Here is a 17711-nt window from a genome sequence, read left to right on the forward strand (position 1 = left end):
ACAGTGTTGTCCACAGCACTAATGACCGGGGGACAATAAAGAATCCTGTTCCGCAGCTCACAAAAAAACGGGAGGAGGGTGTGTGTGTGTGTGTGTGTGTGTGTGTGTGTGTGTGTGTGTGTGTGTGTGAAGAGAGAGGGGGGCACTTAAAACCAGAAATCTGCATTTAATTTATTTAGTGACAAGGAAAAGCCCTTTGTTGCTTGATTTTTATTGGTTCCTTTTCACCTAAAAAGAAGGGTGGGGGGATGGGTGGCAGAGGGAGAGAAAGCATAACACACTCATATACACGCGCGCGCACACACGCACACACACAGCCTCCTTCCAGTCAGTGTGCCAGCGCGAGCTCTACAGTGGGGGGGGGAGTAATTAATGCGGATTGGCTGATTGCTCTTGAAACAGACCGGTCCTGCGCGCGGATTGTCCTCGAGCAATGAAGCGTTCCTGACTGACACTTTCCACCTTCCCTCCTTCTCCCGCTGCTTCCTCCTCCTTTCTCTCTCTCTCCCTCTTCCTCCTTCCTCCCCTCCTTCCCTCGCGCTGTCTTCCCCTCGCACCAAGCCCAGCGCCAGACTGGAGATCTGCGGCCGGTTTGCAGACGCGCAGCCCGGCCGACCGCGGGGCGCTTTGCCTCCCTTTCCCCCGCTCTGGAACTGTGGCGCAACCCTACTTGCAAACAAATGCAACTCTATAGTATTTATACTTTTAGTTTAAACTGCAGAAGACAAGATATTTTTGGAACTTGGCACAATTCTAAGAACTTCCAGCAATACCACGTGTCGCGTTTTGTTTCTATTTTTTTAAAAAGAGTGATTGTACAGTTTTTTTTCCACATTAGAGAGCTCAGATCCTCCCTGTAAAATAGTCTAAATAAACTTTAGAGAATTTGTGGGGACACGGTTTAAAAAAGGCACAATTCAGAGTCAAACGGTTGCACAAAGGTCCAATTGGAGAGCAGTCTCCAACCATCCCGTGTGTGCGCCGTTTCATGGTTTCATGAGAATTTCCAACAGAGGGTCTCCGATCAGCGAACACGCCCCATCTATCTGAGGTGGCGCGACCCCATGAGACTTCAGAGCCATGCTAGGGTGGAAAAGAAACGCAACGGCGCTGCCCGGCTCGGGAACAACACGGTTATTACTCTGCACCGCTTCTTTTGTTCGCGATATCAAAATCAGCTGAAAGCAAACTACAATAGCGGATGAAGTCAGAAGTTGGGATGAAAAACAGCTTGATTTTGGGGGGGGGGGGGGTGTCATTCTGACACAGAGGGGTCGGGAGATGTGAAATGAGAGATCAGATTCTCCCTCAGTGTGGGAAAAAAAACACATCCAGACACCTTCAGATCGAGACGGTGATGATAGTGTAGGAGAGGAATATGATGATGGTGACAGAGGGAACCAAATAAGTACCTGTCACACAACTGTAAGCACCACCAGGCCTGTATGGAGAGTAAAGCATCTATTTATGAACATGCAAGGTGGAGGCTTTAATTACCATCACCATCTCAACATAAACGGCCATATAGAGTGATTTTCCTGCCGCGTCTTTGCGCTCACCCATCCCGTTTGGCGTATTTGTTTTTCCCCCCTCTCCAAAGAATTTTCAGCAGCACTTCCTGCTCTGCCTGCATGTATCCACTCGTGGGACGCTGCAGAACCAAAAGGGATCCTGCAGTGGTGTTTTTTTCTCTCTCTTTTCTTTTCTTGTTGAGCTGGGAGATCATAAACAACATGGAGAATCTCCAAGAAAGTGGAAACGTTCCAACTAAAAGCGCCTCCAGATGCAAAGGAGGTGGCGTGGGGCGGAGGGGTCAGCTGACCTCCTGCAGCCGATCTTTCAGCGTTTTAAGGCTCATCCAGTGAAGAGAAACAAACCGCCAGCGTTAAAGATTGTCCCTCAGTACCAACATTTTAACCTTGGAGGAAATGCTTTCAATATATTGTCATCAAGTAGTTTTATGAGTCTGTTGCGCAAAGATGTTTTTGTTTTGTTTTTCGTGATACATCAGCTCTCATCTCTGCGTTTGCATCTAGTCTGAAAAGAAAAAAATAACTCAACTTCAAACTTTGTCCTACCTGTTTCTGCTCACACATAAAACCTTAAAATCAGATTTTAAAAATGCAAATAAACAACGAGACAGAAACAAGCTCCCGTTGTTTTAGAGCTGTACACACCAAACATGTTTGTTTAAACGTGATAAGTAAGAATTATCTGAAGCGTTGTCCTCAGCAAATAGTTCACTCAAAGTAATGGATTTCAAAGATTTGCGAGTCTCCCAAAAGCACATGAAGAAAAATGTCTTCATATGTATTTTAAAAATAATAGTAACCTTTGGGATGAAAACTTATTCACAGGTGCAAGAACGGAAAGCGCCTTGGGACTGTTTCTATTCAGTAAAGTGAGCAGCACGTTTAGGCAAAGTTGGATTTCATTTAAAAGCATTTAGTTGCTTCAATGTAGCAAAAATCTATTTTTTTTCGACAGTTAAAACGAACCAACAGCATTAGACTCAAGATAAAACATTCGTGCCATTTAAATGGCACCCAAATTTAATTTTTCAAAGTGCCTATAAATATGTTCTCCACATCTGACACTGCGTTTTTATACAGCCTGCTTGTACACAGAAAGATTGTTAGACTTGTAAACTTCACCTCAAAAAATTATTGTACATTTTTGGAATTATTTTTAATTTAATTGCATTTTTATTTGTGCTATAGGCATTTTGTTGTTCCAATCAAATGAAGATAAAATCCAATAAATTAAAATAAATCAAACTAAAAATGAATAAATGAAAAAGAAAAAGACTTTTCTTCTTTGGACATGAGCTGTGAAAAAAAAGTTGATTTTTTTTTTGCAGGACAGCTGTAAAACTCATGTCTTTCAAATTCAAATGCAGAATCTAGAAACCTTTATCTGGAACCATAAATAATAACTACTAATGACAATAAATCAAAATCATATATATAACAAATAGAAATAAATAATAGGTGGGAGGGAAAGAGAAATCCCTGTTTTAAAATCTAAATCCTGGATCAGTTGTCTTTACGTCCGCTTTATCAGAGCAACTTGTCAGAACTCTGAGGGATTTGTGTTGCCAAATGCGTGTTTGTGTGCGCGCACGTGCGTGTGTGTGTGTGAGGCGGAGAAGGAAACTAACAGCAGCTCAGATCTTGTTCAGTTTGAAACTTAATATTGGAAAAGTTAAGCCTGGCAAACTATAACATACAACTAGAGAGAGTCACGCGTTATGAGCCTCAGTGTGTGCTGGTGTGTGTGTGTGTGCGTCATATCCAAAGGCCCAAACTGACAAACTTTACACTAACTGTGTTCCGTATGAACAATCGTTAAAATCATGTAAAAACGCCCATCTGTCTGCGCGCTGTTTGTCTTCAGTTTGGCACAAGGAATTGTTGGAAATCAACAATTACGCAAAGCTTTTGCGCGTTTTTCGTAAACGGAAAGAAAGCCCGACGACTTTCTGTAAACATACATGGATGGATGAAGAGTTTAAAGGCACGTGCTGAATCTGGAACACGGGACGAGAAAGATGAGAAGTGGAAGAAAAACTAGAGGTTATCTGGGGATTTTTTTAATTAAAAAAAATAGGCGCAACTCTTATTTACGCAAATGTATATTACCGTTAAAAGCATTACCTTACACAACCAAGAGCCCAGTAGTTTTCCAACTGAAATTGAGATACTTTTGAAAAAACAAAGTATTAAAAAAATCTTGCTTATTCAAAAAGTCTGGATTTAAACAGCGCTCCGGTAACTTACGCGTCAGCTCCTCGCTGAATTTATCCACGGAGGGATTTTCCCCGGACTACAAGCTGCCGGGATCCTTCTGGATGTGAGTCTCCGTGAAGCTGTATAATAGCAAATTTTATGTCTGAGTGACGCGTCCCTTCTCTCTCCCCCTCCCCCCCCCCTCTCTCTCTCTCGCTTTCTCTCACTGTGGAGCCCGTGCTCTGACATTAAACACAAAACTGATGGAGAAACTCTCTCCGTTGGGCTCCCTCTCTTTCCCAGGCACCACCGAGACTACAGAAGCTTTCTATTCCTTCCCTTTTCATCAGGGGAGGGGGGCAAAGGGGACATCGTCAGGCATGCTCACACCGGTTGTACACCCCCCTCTCAAAAAGGTGTAGCTAATAAAGGTGCACCATTACTCAGTCACATACTATTTTTCCTTATTGTTTTCATTTATGACTGTGCAGAACCGGCTCTGTGGAGCAGAGTCACTCCTTCCACGGGCACCTCTGATATTCTGCTTTGGATTAACGTGAGATTTTGTCAACTCTGACCATTCCTCCGCCTTTGTGGGCCGCCTCACACCAAAAGCTCCTTGTCTTTTTTTTTATTTGTGGAACCATCCGAGTGGAGCATGAGAACCCGCAACCAGCCTTTTTCTCTGGAAATCTAATGGAGATTTGTTTATGGTGGCGGCTGTTTTTCGAAGTAAACGACCGGCCTAATTACCGCCTCGGGGGTCACGGTTTATCCAACTTTTTTTTTTTTTTTTTCCTGAATTTCGTCTCACCGCCTCCATCATCAATGCCTGCTACACATGTAGGTACACATAGCAGCTTTCCAGAGTTTCAGAGAAACGCTGTCTGTTCCTCGCGCGCGCGCGCGCACACACACACACACACACACACACACACAAACACGGCTCCAATTAAAGAGCGCTATAAACATTTAGTATGCGCGTTAAAAGAGTCCGCCGCGTTTTTTTTCTTTTCTTTTTTGCGCGTCCGCCCCGCAGCCTTTGATCGAGTCCAAACGGTCCAGACACGTCTGCGTGTTAATCTACCTCCGGGTTCTCGCTCCACAGAAGGGGTAGTCGCTCCGGACTAAAAAAAAAACAAAAACAAAACACAAAGATTTAAAAGTAAACTCATAAAAACAACAACAACAAAGATTCCCTTCGAGCCGAGCTGTGCGTAAAACCGCGCAGATTTGGAGATGAATGCGGAAGAAGGAGTGAAGTCTGCGAAAACTGCGGTGCTTGTTGGGTGTCTTTCTGCACTTCGGCTTTCTCCTCTTCTCCCCCTTCCTTGCAGCCCCCACAGGCTGCCCCGGCAGGTCACCGCTTCAGGGGCACCACGTCACCACATTAACCCTTGCATCCCCGCCCCCCCTCCTGGAGAGAATGATGAGTGGATTTGGGCAGAAGGCAGGGCGGAGGGGAAGCTCGAGCTACAGGGTCCGTGGTGTCTCGGGTAAAAATGAGGAACAGGTTCCTTTTAATTTGCTTCAACTGCAGGCCAGAGGAGCAGCTGTAATTAGTTGGAATTACTTTATTTATTGCCCCCACTCCTATTTTTTTTGTTCAGATTTCTGCAATCAGCTTCACCCCATTTAACCAAAATGTAAAATTCTATCTGAGAGGCCATAAATACTCACAGATGACTCGGGACACAACAAGCTCATGACAGTTTACATAACTCTGAGCAGATTCTGGGTGTATTTGGAATGAAGTGAGACATGAACAACATCAAACATTTCCAACCAACAACAGGATACCAGCCCCAGCAGGGAACTCTGCTTCAACAAAGTTTGGGCTAGGGAAGACTGCTTTTTTTCCCAAACCACTGCTGCTCTGTTGAAAAATAGAAACTGTTCTCAAGACCAAAAAACAACAAGGCAGACATAAATCCTGCCAGTGTGGTTTTGGTTTTGCCTTTGAAAGGATTTATGGACAAAGAGAAGTGAGTTGGTCACATCAAACCCCACCCAATAATAAAATGTCTTCTAAAGATTTTAAATATTTTACATTTACAATAAAGTTCAAATGAGAGAATATTGATTCTTACCATGAATGTCACATTTTCATTTAATTACTACATATTTAAGGGTGCGCAGGCATAGGCACTGAAACACCCATTTAGCTCTTCTGTTCATGATTTCTCTACATTTTCACATAAAAACAACCCTGTAAATATGTGTCCAAATGTGCAGGAATAGTGTGCTTTAACTTGTAGTAGTAAATGTTGTACATCTTGGGCAAAATTCGCAAAAAACTAAAAAAAAAAAATCCCAAACACTTTCTCACTTGTTTGATGAAACAAGCAAGAAACCCCCAGCCCTCTTCAGAGCTCCATAGCTCAGACCAACTTCACAGCAGAATCAGCGCTCAGAGTTCAAACGGGTCACAGAGAGTTGGACTTTAAAAGTCTGAACTGGCATTTTGATATCTCTAATAGTTTTTACTCAGTTGCAGTTTAACTTCTAGGATTTTTTGGAGATTTTTCCATAGAATGTTTACACTCTAACTTCTGAGCTGTCTAAACTTTCCAAAAGTTTGCAAACAAACTCTTACTCGTATGAATTATATATCAAAACTTATTGTCTTCTTTCACCCAATGTGTCTCTTGCTGCTATAGGAATTACAGTTTTCTTTCAAATCCCCTCAGAGTGCAGACTGCACAGCTCAGTTGTATCATAGCTCTGAATTTATATCTCTGTTTGCTATTTTAACTCAAACTTGTCACATCTCCTACACAGAACTCTGTAGAAATATAAGAACTCACACGTGTGACCATCAGAGTCCTCTGTTCCTCAGAGTTAAAGAATTTTTAATTTATAACTTATAGTTTTTGCGCAGTGTTTGTTTAAGGCTTACCTTTCAGGTTGTTTTTGTCTCCCTTTCTTTAAGGGAGTGACAGATACAGGAGTGTGGTTACTATGGTGACCAAAATTAGCCACTTGCAGCAGCTTAAATGTTCATTTTCATCTTGATCCTTTTTACTTTTTACAGGTTAAACATTCAGGGTTTTTTATTTGTCACATGTGTACTTATTCAGCACAGTGAAATGTGTTCTGATCCACTCTTACAGGGGCTGTGTGAATAATGAAAATGATTAGAAAATAATGATTTGAATTTGATTTGAAAGGGACAACAGTAAGATTAAATCCAAGCTCAATGCAAAAATACAAAACTATACATTTACACGTTTTAGGTTAGTGTGCAAAATGAACCATAAAAAATTAATGAACACATAAGAGCTTGGTTTAAAAGAAGTTAAAGTGCAAAGCACATTGAAATGAAGGCATTTTTTCCTAATTTAGATTTTGACAAAGTTGACACTGGAATTTTGTGCAGTAGCCAATTTGGCACCATTCAAAATGCCTTCAGAAATCGTCTAGTTAAATTAAAAACCCTAAAGCATGTTTTAAAAGCTTCATTTGTTTTGCTCTCAGTTCTTTCACGAGACACCCCAACAACTAGCTGTCTATGACGCCCCAGGTCCTCGTCTTTCAACCAAAGTTTCTGCTGCTGCTAAAGGACGTGCACAAACTGAACTCAGACCAGATGGATTGTTTTCCATCCATCTTAACTAAAAGGACCAATCTGTTGTGTTGGAACAAACGCCTGAGGCCCGAAACTCAAGTGTTGCCTCATAATTATAACAGTCCTAAATAGGATCGGCTCATGGCGAAAAACTGCTGACCAGTCCTCTGCTTCACACTCGGCTTGTTTTGAGTAAACACAGCTCCGAAGATACTATCAGAGGTGTCAGGTGGCTCCCACTCATGGATTCCTTCTCAAACAGAGCGTTAACACCTGTTGGCGCAAAGTTATTTCTTGCTGCATCCTGCCGTCTCTGTTTTCCTCTGCAGTGTACACAATCGTGTTGAGTTTTAAGCTATTCATAAAACTGCATGTTGTTACGTTGTAAACACATTTAGACAGGAAACATCTGTAATATTCATTACGAAATCCTGCAGCAGCTGCACAAAACACGGTACTTGCCCTCTAAAAACGTTCAATACAGACATGTGTCTGTATTGATAAATGTGGACAAATGGACCCTGTAGATGTGATGTTTCTCATTTGCTGTGGGTAATACAGTTGCTCTGTCCCGGGCCCCTCCTGCACCCGTGGGGCGGCCCCTGATGTTGTATGTGACACAGCTGTGATATGTTAAAAATTAGACACTAAAACCTGCTTCTGGTTCCTATTTGCTACCAGATCGACTTTGGTAAATGCTTAATAAAAAAGGCCAACCATTCCCTGAAGAAAAGCGTCTCGCCCTCCGCCTTTCAGAGTTTTAATTCAAGATGGCCGCCGCAGCCACGTCTCGTGAGATGTCTTAATGCTCAGAGGATGTGTTGAGGGTGACTCTTAGCTATGATCACAGGAAATTTTAACTCAGTAGCTGTAAAATTGACAAAGTTATAGCCAGATTTTATTAAAAGATCTTGCTTAATCTGTTAACATTTAAAGTGTAAATTGGGGATGACTCTTGGCTACTACCACGCCCGATTTGAGCTCAATGTTTGTAGAATTGGCTGAATTATAGCCAGTTTTGAGTTTGATAAAAACACTTAGCTGTGGCGGCCATCTTCAATAGAACTGACTCCAATATTGAATCAGTTGTAGGTGTATTTCTAATGATTACTTCCTGAGAGTTTCATTTAAATCTGTTCAGTTGTTCACAAGATATTTTGCTAACGGTACATACGAATGAACACACACATACCCACACACGCACATACACACACACATTGGCAAAACGTTATTGCTCTGCCTTAATTTTCAGCAGCGGGGGATGAAAAAGTAACTGAATCCAAAGATGGTGCCAGTTTCTTCAGTTAGCGTGCACTTTCTGGAGACTGAGGAACAAGTGCACAACATGCACGCATGACTTCATGGAAAACACGCACTGGCCCCAGGTTTATAGGGGACCGGTGGCCCTAGAGGTGAGCCTGGCTGAAACACCGAGATGGCTGCAAACCAGTGAGCTAAGACTGCAAAGCATCCTGGGATATGACTTCATGCCAAAGCACTAAACTCCTTCGTCGTGTTCATATTCTAATGTATATTAGTCATAAAAGAGTGTTCCATCACTGGACACACAACTCTGCCTTTATCTCCCATCTGTCCTGTAGGTCTGCATTTCTATATATGAGTTACGGCCTATGTGCATATTTTATGAAGCAGCATTATAACGCGGCGTGCTCAAGTGACAAACAGAGATGTCTCTTGAACATTGTGCCAGGCCATTCAGCATGCCACCGTCCATCCATCCCCTTCTCTTTCAGATTTTTTTTTTGATTTGCAGCTGCTGATGTAGCAGCCAGAACAGAAACAAAGCTAGCTTTGTGACCCCTACCCCCCTCCTGGCTGTCTGCTGACGCGTTTGCTTGTCCTCCATGTCATCCCCGAGCCCTTGTTCCCCTTCCAATCTTTCACTAAAAACTTCTTTTCTTCCTTTTATCATTTTTTTTTCTTCCTCCTCCTCCCTCCCTTCTCCTCACATCTGCAGCAGCATCACGCGGATCAAGTCATGTGATCTCCGCAGCGGCTCCTGCCTCAGAGAAGAAAAGGGGAAGTGTGTGTCGAAAGCCATTTTTGGTCCAGCTGGGAGGTCAGAGGTCAACTCAACGCTGATCCAATGAGTTGGAGCAACACAGAGCAAACTCACTTTTCCTCTGCATTTCCCTTCTTTCAGTTCCTTCTCAATTTTTTTTTTTTTTGGTCTCTGGTCTGACCCAGATGTCTCCCTTCAAAGCCCGAGGCTGGCTGTGATTAAAGACGTGGTTAGTGAAATTCAACATGGACAGAGTATCCAACACTTCACTTGGACATGTCCCAGAGTTGGACATTCACTGCTCAGGGAATAGACACCTCATTCTATACATTTAATTGTAAAATTTTAAAGATCTAGCTTTTTCTTTTTTTAAAGGATTGCATATCTCCCGCTGCCTTTCATACCAGAGTTTTAAAATAAGATCATCTTATGTTAAGAGCTGACAAAGTAGCGGCCACTTTGATCAAACCTCAAAACAATGTTATGCGCATTCTCGGAAAATGTGACGCTCAGAGGATATGCTGTGAACGACTCTTAACTACTACTACATAAAATTTTAGCTCAATATCTGTAAAAATGACAAAGTTATAGACAATTTTGACTTGCTTAATGTCAATTAGCTGTGGCAGCCATCCTAAATTGAATTAATTCCAAAAGTTAATAATTTGTAGATGTACATCCAGTGATTACATTCTGAGACTTTCATTCAAATCTGTCCAGTAGTTTATTAGATATTTTACTAACAGACAGACAAGGTTGACTCCAACAGTTAAAGCCAAAGTTTTAAGCAAAAAGTCTCATGTAATGAGCAGCACCTGGAGGATGTGTTGTGACGGAGCCTCAGCTACAACCATACAAAGGTCTAGCTCAGTATCTGTAGATCCGACTGACTTTATTTTTTGTCATTCTTGTATTTTCTAAGGACAATCAGCTGTGGCAGCCTTCTTGAAGTGGGTTGATCCCAAAAGTTAATCAGTTGTCGATGTACATCCAATGATTAATTTCTGAAATTTTCATTGAAATTGGTCCAGTGACTCATGAGATATTTTGGGAATGTGTAGACAAACAAACACACACACATACTGGCAAAAACACAATCCTCTGTTCCACCTTTCGGCAGCAGGCGTCAATGAAAACAATTTTTTAAAAACCCACAAGAGTCGTGTCTTCTAAGTGGGAAATTTGCAAACAATACAACTGTTCAGCTCCGAAGATCTGAGACAACTTTTGACTTTGCTCATAGTTTTATTTTTGGACTTTAGGTCAAGCAAATGCTCCGTTCAAGTCAACTCAGTCATCAGCTGCTGCAGGTATAATAACAGGAAGTATGGGTACATTGTAGGTCACTGGCAGAGCTCCCTCATCTGCTGCAGCCATGCTTCTCAGCAACAATAGAGTGTCTGTAAACACCGTGTTGATCATGAGACTGAGTGAATGTGGCAACACCACAGGAATGAGTGAAAAGTTCAGACTGCGTACTAAAGGGATCTCCAGGCGCTGCGTATAAATAGTATGCTACTTAAAGCACGGTTCACATGTCATTTCTACAAATTTTACACTTTTCACGTGTCATTTTATGGCATCAAATGACACTCCAAATGTTAGCCTAGAAAAGTTCAGGACATGGGATCTAACTCCTGGAAAACAAAAGCGGGGGAAAAGCATGCAATGGAATGCATAAATATGCTGTATATTTTAGACAAACAATATCTACAAAATCAACTTTTTTGTGGGTTTTAAATGGTTGTAAAGAATTTGCACATAGATATACTATTTACAGTGCTGGTTTGTGCACCAGATTTACTAAACTCAATAAAATTCAAATATTATTGGAATTTAAACATATGCAGCACTGATTATTAATTAATTTAATTTATTTTTATTTTTTTTGCTACACTTGGATGTCCTCCAGCAACCATCATAGAGTGCTACAGCACCCTCCACACCCCTACTTGACACGGCTTTCTTATAAAAAGACAAAAGGACTCAAGTTAAGATGTCAGTTCCTTCACTCTGCACTAGAAAATCCATTTCATTCATCTGCTTATTCATAGCATCAACCTGGAGTTAATTCAGCTGCGGTTGGGACCAGTTTGGTCATTTTTGAATTCGATAAACAGTTAAAAACAGTTGATCTTTCGTAGACAGAAAGCACTTTTGCTTTCCTTCCCTAATGGAGATGGAGAAAGACATGTTTATGTGGCGTGCGGTGAAACACTTCACATGAAACAGTCTTAAAAGATTCATCTGACTTGGATGAAATTGTTCTACGTCTCTCAGCTCCTCCGCTTATCTCCCTCTGCCTCCCCCCCAACCCCCGGCCAGCCATCTTTGTTTCCAGCAACAAGTGGCCTCTTCCCCAGATGAATTTTTACATCCGTGGTAATCCAGTCTGCTCCTGACATGAACCAAATGGTTGTTTCATTGATTGCGCTCAAGGGTGACAGCTATACACGAAGAATGTGGGTTTATTGTTCACCCAAATAAAACTAAACAAAAGCCCACACACATATATAACAAGAGCTCACACAAACGCTTCCTCCTGAATACACAACACACCCACTTATTTTATTTTATTTTATTTTTTGCTGGAGAGGGAGGGGAGGCGGGGGGGTCATCTTGATCAACCTGAGTGAGTGCAGAGCTACTAAAATAAAATTTTAGTGCCGTGGTAATGTTGCGGAGCAGCATGGCGCCGCGGCTAATGGGGGGATCATATCTGCGCCCGGCCTCGTGCTAAAGCCCCCAGCGTCTGTCATCATCGCCGTGCATTTGGCTCGGGGTGTAACGGGGCCCGAGAGGTCAAAGGTCGGCACATAAAACGAAAACGGAATTACAACAATGCCATATTTCTGTGCAGCGGAGGTTATAAAAGAAGGGTGGGAAATCAGTCAGTAGGTATGCAGACAAGATTGTTGCTTTTTGTTGTTGGTTTTTTTTGTGGAGAGAAGCTGGTCACAGTGGCTGTGTGGTTTCTAAACACCCCTCACCCCCACACCACATCTCTGAGGGGAGGCGGGCTTGCTTTAATTTTGAAAGCACTACTTGTGGAGAAAAAAAAACAACAAGAAAATAACCCATTTGGCAATTAATGATGTACAATTAAAGCAAGCTTTCTTCTTTTTTTCCTTTTCCTGAGCTGCCTTTACTGACAGATGCTGCTGCTTGCACACTAATGCACACTGCAAATGTACTCAACGCGTATGACTAAGTCTGCAGTGAACATGTGAGTGTGTGTGCGCATGTGTGTGTTCGTCGTGTGAGCGGAGCATTATTGGGCCTTTCTGGGGAGTTATCCATTAATTTGGGGTTAAAGTCCATTTGCATCGAGACAAAAGGACGTGGACCATCCATCTCCATGCAGAGGGGAAGGTGGGGTAACAGGGGGAGGGAAAGTGAGGAGGGGGGTTGTGTGTGTGTGTGTGTGTGTGAGGGATGGAGGTGAAGCGTCTTCTTGCAGATAAATCTAATACCCTCAGGGGTGCGTTTACATAGGTGAGGACTGACTGTTTTGCAAGCTGAGAGTGATTTATCTAAAAATACCATGAGTAACATGCCCCCCCCNACACACACACACACACACACTGTGAGTAAAATATATAAAATAACTGATTTGGTGTTAAAAGCACACATTGTGTGTGTGCATACTTGGTTTTTGTTGCCTATTTAGGACCTTTCCTGGTATAACCACCTATGTTGTCAGGCCAGGTGTCCTGATGGGGAATAAAGCCCGTTTCTAATACGGTGGAACCTTATTTTTGGGTTAGAGTTAGGTTTAGGGCTAGGGTGTGAACTGAGTTTAGGTTAGGGTTAGTGTTAGGCATGTGCTGGTAATGGTTAGGATTAAAGCGGGGGTCTGCAACCTTTTTTCAAAACAGCTATTTATGCCTTTCTCCTCATTAAATAACATTTTGTCCAGAGCCTCAAAATCTACTTGAAGATTAAAAATAATAATTAAAATTTGGAGTAATGCAACTCATTATTACATTTTAAAAAAATACCGCATGAAAATAGTTTGGTATATTGTGAAATCAAAGAACTAAAACAAACTGTTGACATTTATCAGTACTTTTACATTTTAAGACATATACTCCTATAAGTGACCATATATATATATTTTACCTTATCACCTACTTAACCAGTTCTATGTCAGTCCCTACTATGTTTGTGGGAACCCCACATTTAATGATTTGAAATAATAATCATAAATCCAGTAAAATACTTGAGCAATCACAAAAATTAGGACTGTTTTTTCAGACATTTCTTATATTTCATCATGACTCACAGAATTTTCTTTAATGACTGATACTTTCATTTACCTAAACCTGTATTAAGTTTTTATGAGGGACAAGCTTTTCTTTCTAATTATCATTGTTCTCAGAATGACTTGCCTCGTTTTTGTAGTATGCCTGAATCCAGTAAGTCACAATGTTGTAATATATATATATATGTTAATCTGCACTTTGTGACATGTGGAGTTTAAATGTGTTAAAAAACTTTCTAGTGGATTGCAGGAAAAAGACTACACTGTATGGCAGGAAGTTAAATTCATTAGGTGGTAAATAGTCAAACAAACTGATTGTTATGTTTGTTTTTTTCCTTTTGTTTCAAGGAAGTGTTATTTTGCTACAGAAATCTCATTTACATATTGAAGAAACTTGAACGAGAGAATTGCTACAATTAGTGCTTCCTATTGTGGTTCCAAAAATAAATAATAATGTCCACAATATTTTTGGTCAAAGCTACAAAAAGCCACAGAGGAACCAAAGAGCTGCATGTGGCCCCTGAGCCAAGGGTTGCAAACCCCTGCTTTAGGGTAAGAGTCAGGGTTAGGCTCCAGAAATGAATGGAAGTCAATGCATTGTCCGAATAAGTGCAGAAATACAAACTTATATGTGTGTGTGTGTCTGAGAGGGCGATTAAGGCACAACTTGTACGTAAATGTAGCCAAAAACAGAATAGAGCTTTTTTCATGTGCACAAGAAATCTATATCCTGTAACTTAAAAAAATGGGATCTATACTAATGAGAGATTAAAAGTTGATTTCGTTTTTGCCGCGGTGTTGTCTTCTCGTCCTGCTTGTGGATCCTCCCTCAAGCGCTACAGAGAGGATTTCCTAGCAACCGCCATAATGCGCGCGCACACTCTTCACACACACACACACACGGAGAAGAGACACACACACACAAGCAGAGCGCGCTGGGGCTTCCTCTCCTCCAGCTATCAGCGTGGGCTTCCCCCTCCTCCTCCTCCTCCTCTTTTCTTCTCCCCTGCTGCGGCTCCGCTGTTGAGGGAAGGAAGAGAAGGAGGGAGAGAGAGAGAGCGAGAGGGAGAGGGAGAGAGAGAGAGAGAGATCCCCCTCCTTACAGCTCTCCCCTGGAAGCCCCAGCTGCTGGCTACACTGCGCGGTTCCACGGACAGCCTGCCTGCCTGCCTGCGCGCCCGGACAGCTGCGTTCGGACGGTTTTTACGCACAACCGGCGACGGAGCCATGACTGTCCGAGGGAGGAAGGAACAGGAAGAAGACGAAGAGGAAAATCGCGGGAGAGACAAAAAAAACAGCTCGGTGTTTTCTTTCTGAGGAGAGGTGAAGAAGATGGAGGAGGGGAAAGACAAGGAAGCCGCGGAGGAGCTGAGCGGTGCGCTTTTGTTCGGTGCGTAAAAAAACAAAAAAACAAACCCCCCTTCCCCCCAAAAAAACAACAACCGAAAAACAGGACGGAGCGAGGAGCGCGCTGAAGGTTCGCTCTGCACCGGGACGGTTTCATTTCCACGCCGACACGGGAGCTCAGGCTACATCCGAGCACGAGACAAACTGCACGCCCCTCCCCTCTTCCTCCTCATCCTCTCCCCTCCTCCCGCTCCTCTCTGACGGGGAGCCGTTTGCTGGGGCGCCATTTTCAAAAGCCGGATTCTGGCTGCAGCCTGAGCCTGCATGTCTTCTCATGTTTCACGCAGCATCTGGACGCGAGGACAACAAGGAAACCTTCTCCTCATTTCTGCTTCTTGTTCTTTTTGTCCTCCAAAACATATTTATTTTGGTTGAAAGGTGAGACATTTTTTTTTTTTTAGATTTTAATTCTTTTTTTCGACCTTTCTTTTTTAGTTTGGCAACTTTACGCATTGACTTAGACACTGGTAGGGCAATTTATTCAGACTAGATTAAGTATGTAACTTCTTTAAATAAAAATCGTTTAATTAAATTATAGAATTTAAAACACAAAATGATCAGTTAAATATGTCAAAAAAGATTTAAACTTAGTAAACATTTAAAAGAATCGCAGAGATTCTGCCTTGTATTTGTGTGTGTGGAGGAGTGTGTGTGTATGTGTGTGTGTGGAGGAGTGTGTATGTGTGTCCTAAATTCTAAACATAACATCTTAAATTGCTAAAAATTCAAACGTGTAATTTAGCGCGTGAATTTACATAAAACTAACAAAATAGTTCTTAAATCAGATCATTTTTACGCACCAAACGCTTCTGGTTTTGTTCTTCATTCAGAAATTTTTTTTTTTTTCTTTGCTTCAAACATGAAACTTTTAGTTGTTTTTTTCTGTTTCTTGTGATCTGATGATGTATATCTTCCATCAAAGTGCGCAGGCTTCAGAAAAAAGCCAAATTACAGGCTGGCAGCGGGAGCACACCTACTTTCCATAATTACATACAGTGTGGACGAGTCTGCTCACTTTGAAGAAGACGCTTTTAGTTCAGCTAATCATCACAGCGTGTACAACAGCAGCCAATTAAAATGCAAACATATTATCCTTATTATCTTATTCGCAGTTTGGCTTGTGCGGTTTGAACATTTCGGACAAAAATCCCGTTTTCCTCCCTCTGTCTTTTCTTTTAAATCTCGCCGTAAACACTCAGAGGTTTTGTGTGAGTGTGTGTTTGTTTGTTTTTTTCCTTCTTCTTCGTCTTTGGTTGGATAAATCTGAGCAGCAGGATCGGCTTTAAGCGAGCTGCGTTTGGCTCAAATCTGGAGATCTTTGCGGGAACAAAACAAAGAGTGTGACCCGCGGCTTTGTCGGGGGGGGTCCGTGATGGCGTCAAGTTAATTCAAAGTGACCTCAGATACAAATAAATAAATATTATAAAGATTTATAAATCTAAATACATACAAAATTTAAAAAAGGGGGAGTTTTAAGCAGGCAGAGCGCACGTGCTTCTAAATGGGATTTATTTATTTTATTTAGCCTTATTTGTTTTATTCCGTTTCCTTTTTTGGTATTTTCTGCAACAACAAGGAGACTAAACTAAATAAATCTTATGTATATATAAAATTAGCAATATTAGAACTTGATGATTCAATTATATAAACGACGTTTATCTTCATTTTGAATTGTTTTTTATCATTTATTTTTACTCGTTTATCTAAATAGTTTTAATTTATAAAATCTATAATAAAATTTTTAAAAACGTTTTCAAAACTAAATTGAAAACCCTTCACTGAGACAAAGAAAATGTATATATATATATATAATTTTATATTTGTTTATTCAGTCTGTTTTTGCGCCAAATATTTATTTATTTATTTATTTTCTCTCTGACGCGACGTTCTGTTGTTGGTTTGAGGCAAAATACTTAAAACACATTAAGAAGCTAAAACAAAAAGGTTTTGTTCAACTGGCCAAAATATGTGTTTGGCTCTTTTGTTATTTTTTTATTCATATTATTTATTTTTGCCTAAAAGTTTGCTTCCGTCACGTGTCGTTCTGTTGATGGTTTGTATTAAAATAAACAACAACAACAACAAAAGTTTGATCCAATAGTCCAAAATCTGTGACTGGGTGCTTAGCTTTATTTTGTAAATGTTTTTGTTTTGTTTTTGTTTGTTTGTTAATTAATTAATTCATTCATTCATTCAAATCGAGTTTTTTTTTAACAACTGCTGACGTTTATTGATGAAAACACACCTCCAGCTTTGTCTTTTTTTTCCCTTGAGTTTCTGCAACTAAAAAAACAACAACAAATAATTACCCAAAAAGCGCAGTTTTTTACGCACGCAGCAGCGCCTTTTTTGCGTGCGTGTGTCCCTCTGTGCGTGCGTTTGTAACTAAATGTCTGCTTAAATTATTTAAAAGAAATTTGCAAGACAAACATTGCAAACATTTGTGTGGTGTGTGCGTGCGAGTGTGTATGTGTGCGTATATGCAAACCTGGTGAAACGACGCTGCTGCTGCTGTCCTGGTGATGTTGAAATGAAGGTTGGATTCTTGTTTTTTTCTTTTCTTTTCTTTTCTTAAAACACACTGTCAGCGGGGTGGAACGGGGCTGCGATGGGCCGCAGCAGCAGTGTGTTTGTGTGTGTGTGTGTGCTCCTGGAAACGAGCAGCTAGGAAGTTTTCAGGACGCAATTGCTCGCGGGGACTTCTCTGAGCTGATCTCAGCG

General features: G+C 41.3%; 1 protein-coding gene across 1 annotated transcript in view; it reads right to left on the bottom strand.

The window, feature by feature from the left end:
* bahcc1b (BAH domain and coiled-coil containing 1b) overlaps positions 1 to 3920 on the bottom strand; it is a 73469-nt gene extending 69549 nt beyond the window's left edge. The window contains exon 1 of the mRNA XM_017418429.3: positions 3780 to 3920. The gene's annotated coding sequence lies outside the window, so the exon portion shown is untranslated. The remainder of the gene's footprint in view (positions 1 to 3779) is intronic.
* Between the last annotated feature and the right edge of the window lie 13791 nt (positions 3921 to 17711).

This window comes from Kryptolebias marmoratus, linkage group LG17 (genome assembly GCF_001649575.2).
Source record: "Kryptolebias marmoratus isolate JLee-2015 linkage group LG17, ASM164957v2, whole genome shotgun sequence".
Taxonomy (NCBI): Eukaryota; Metazoa; Chordata; class Actinopteri; order Cyprinodontiformes; family Rivulidae; genus Kryptolebias; species Kryptolebias marmoratus.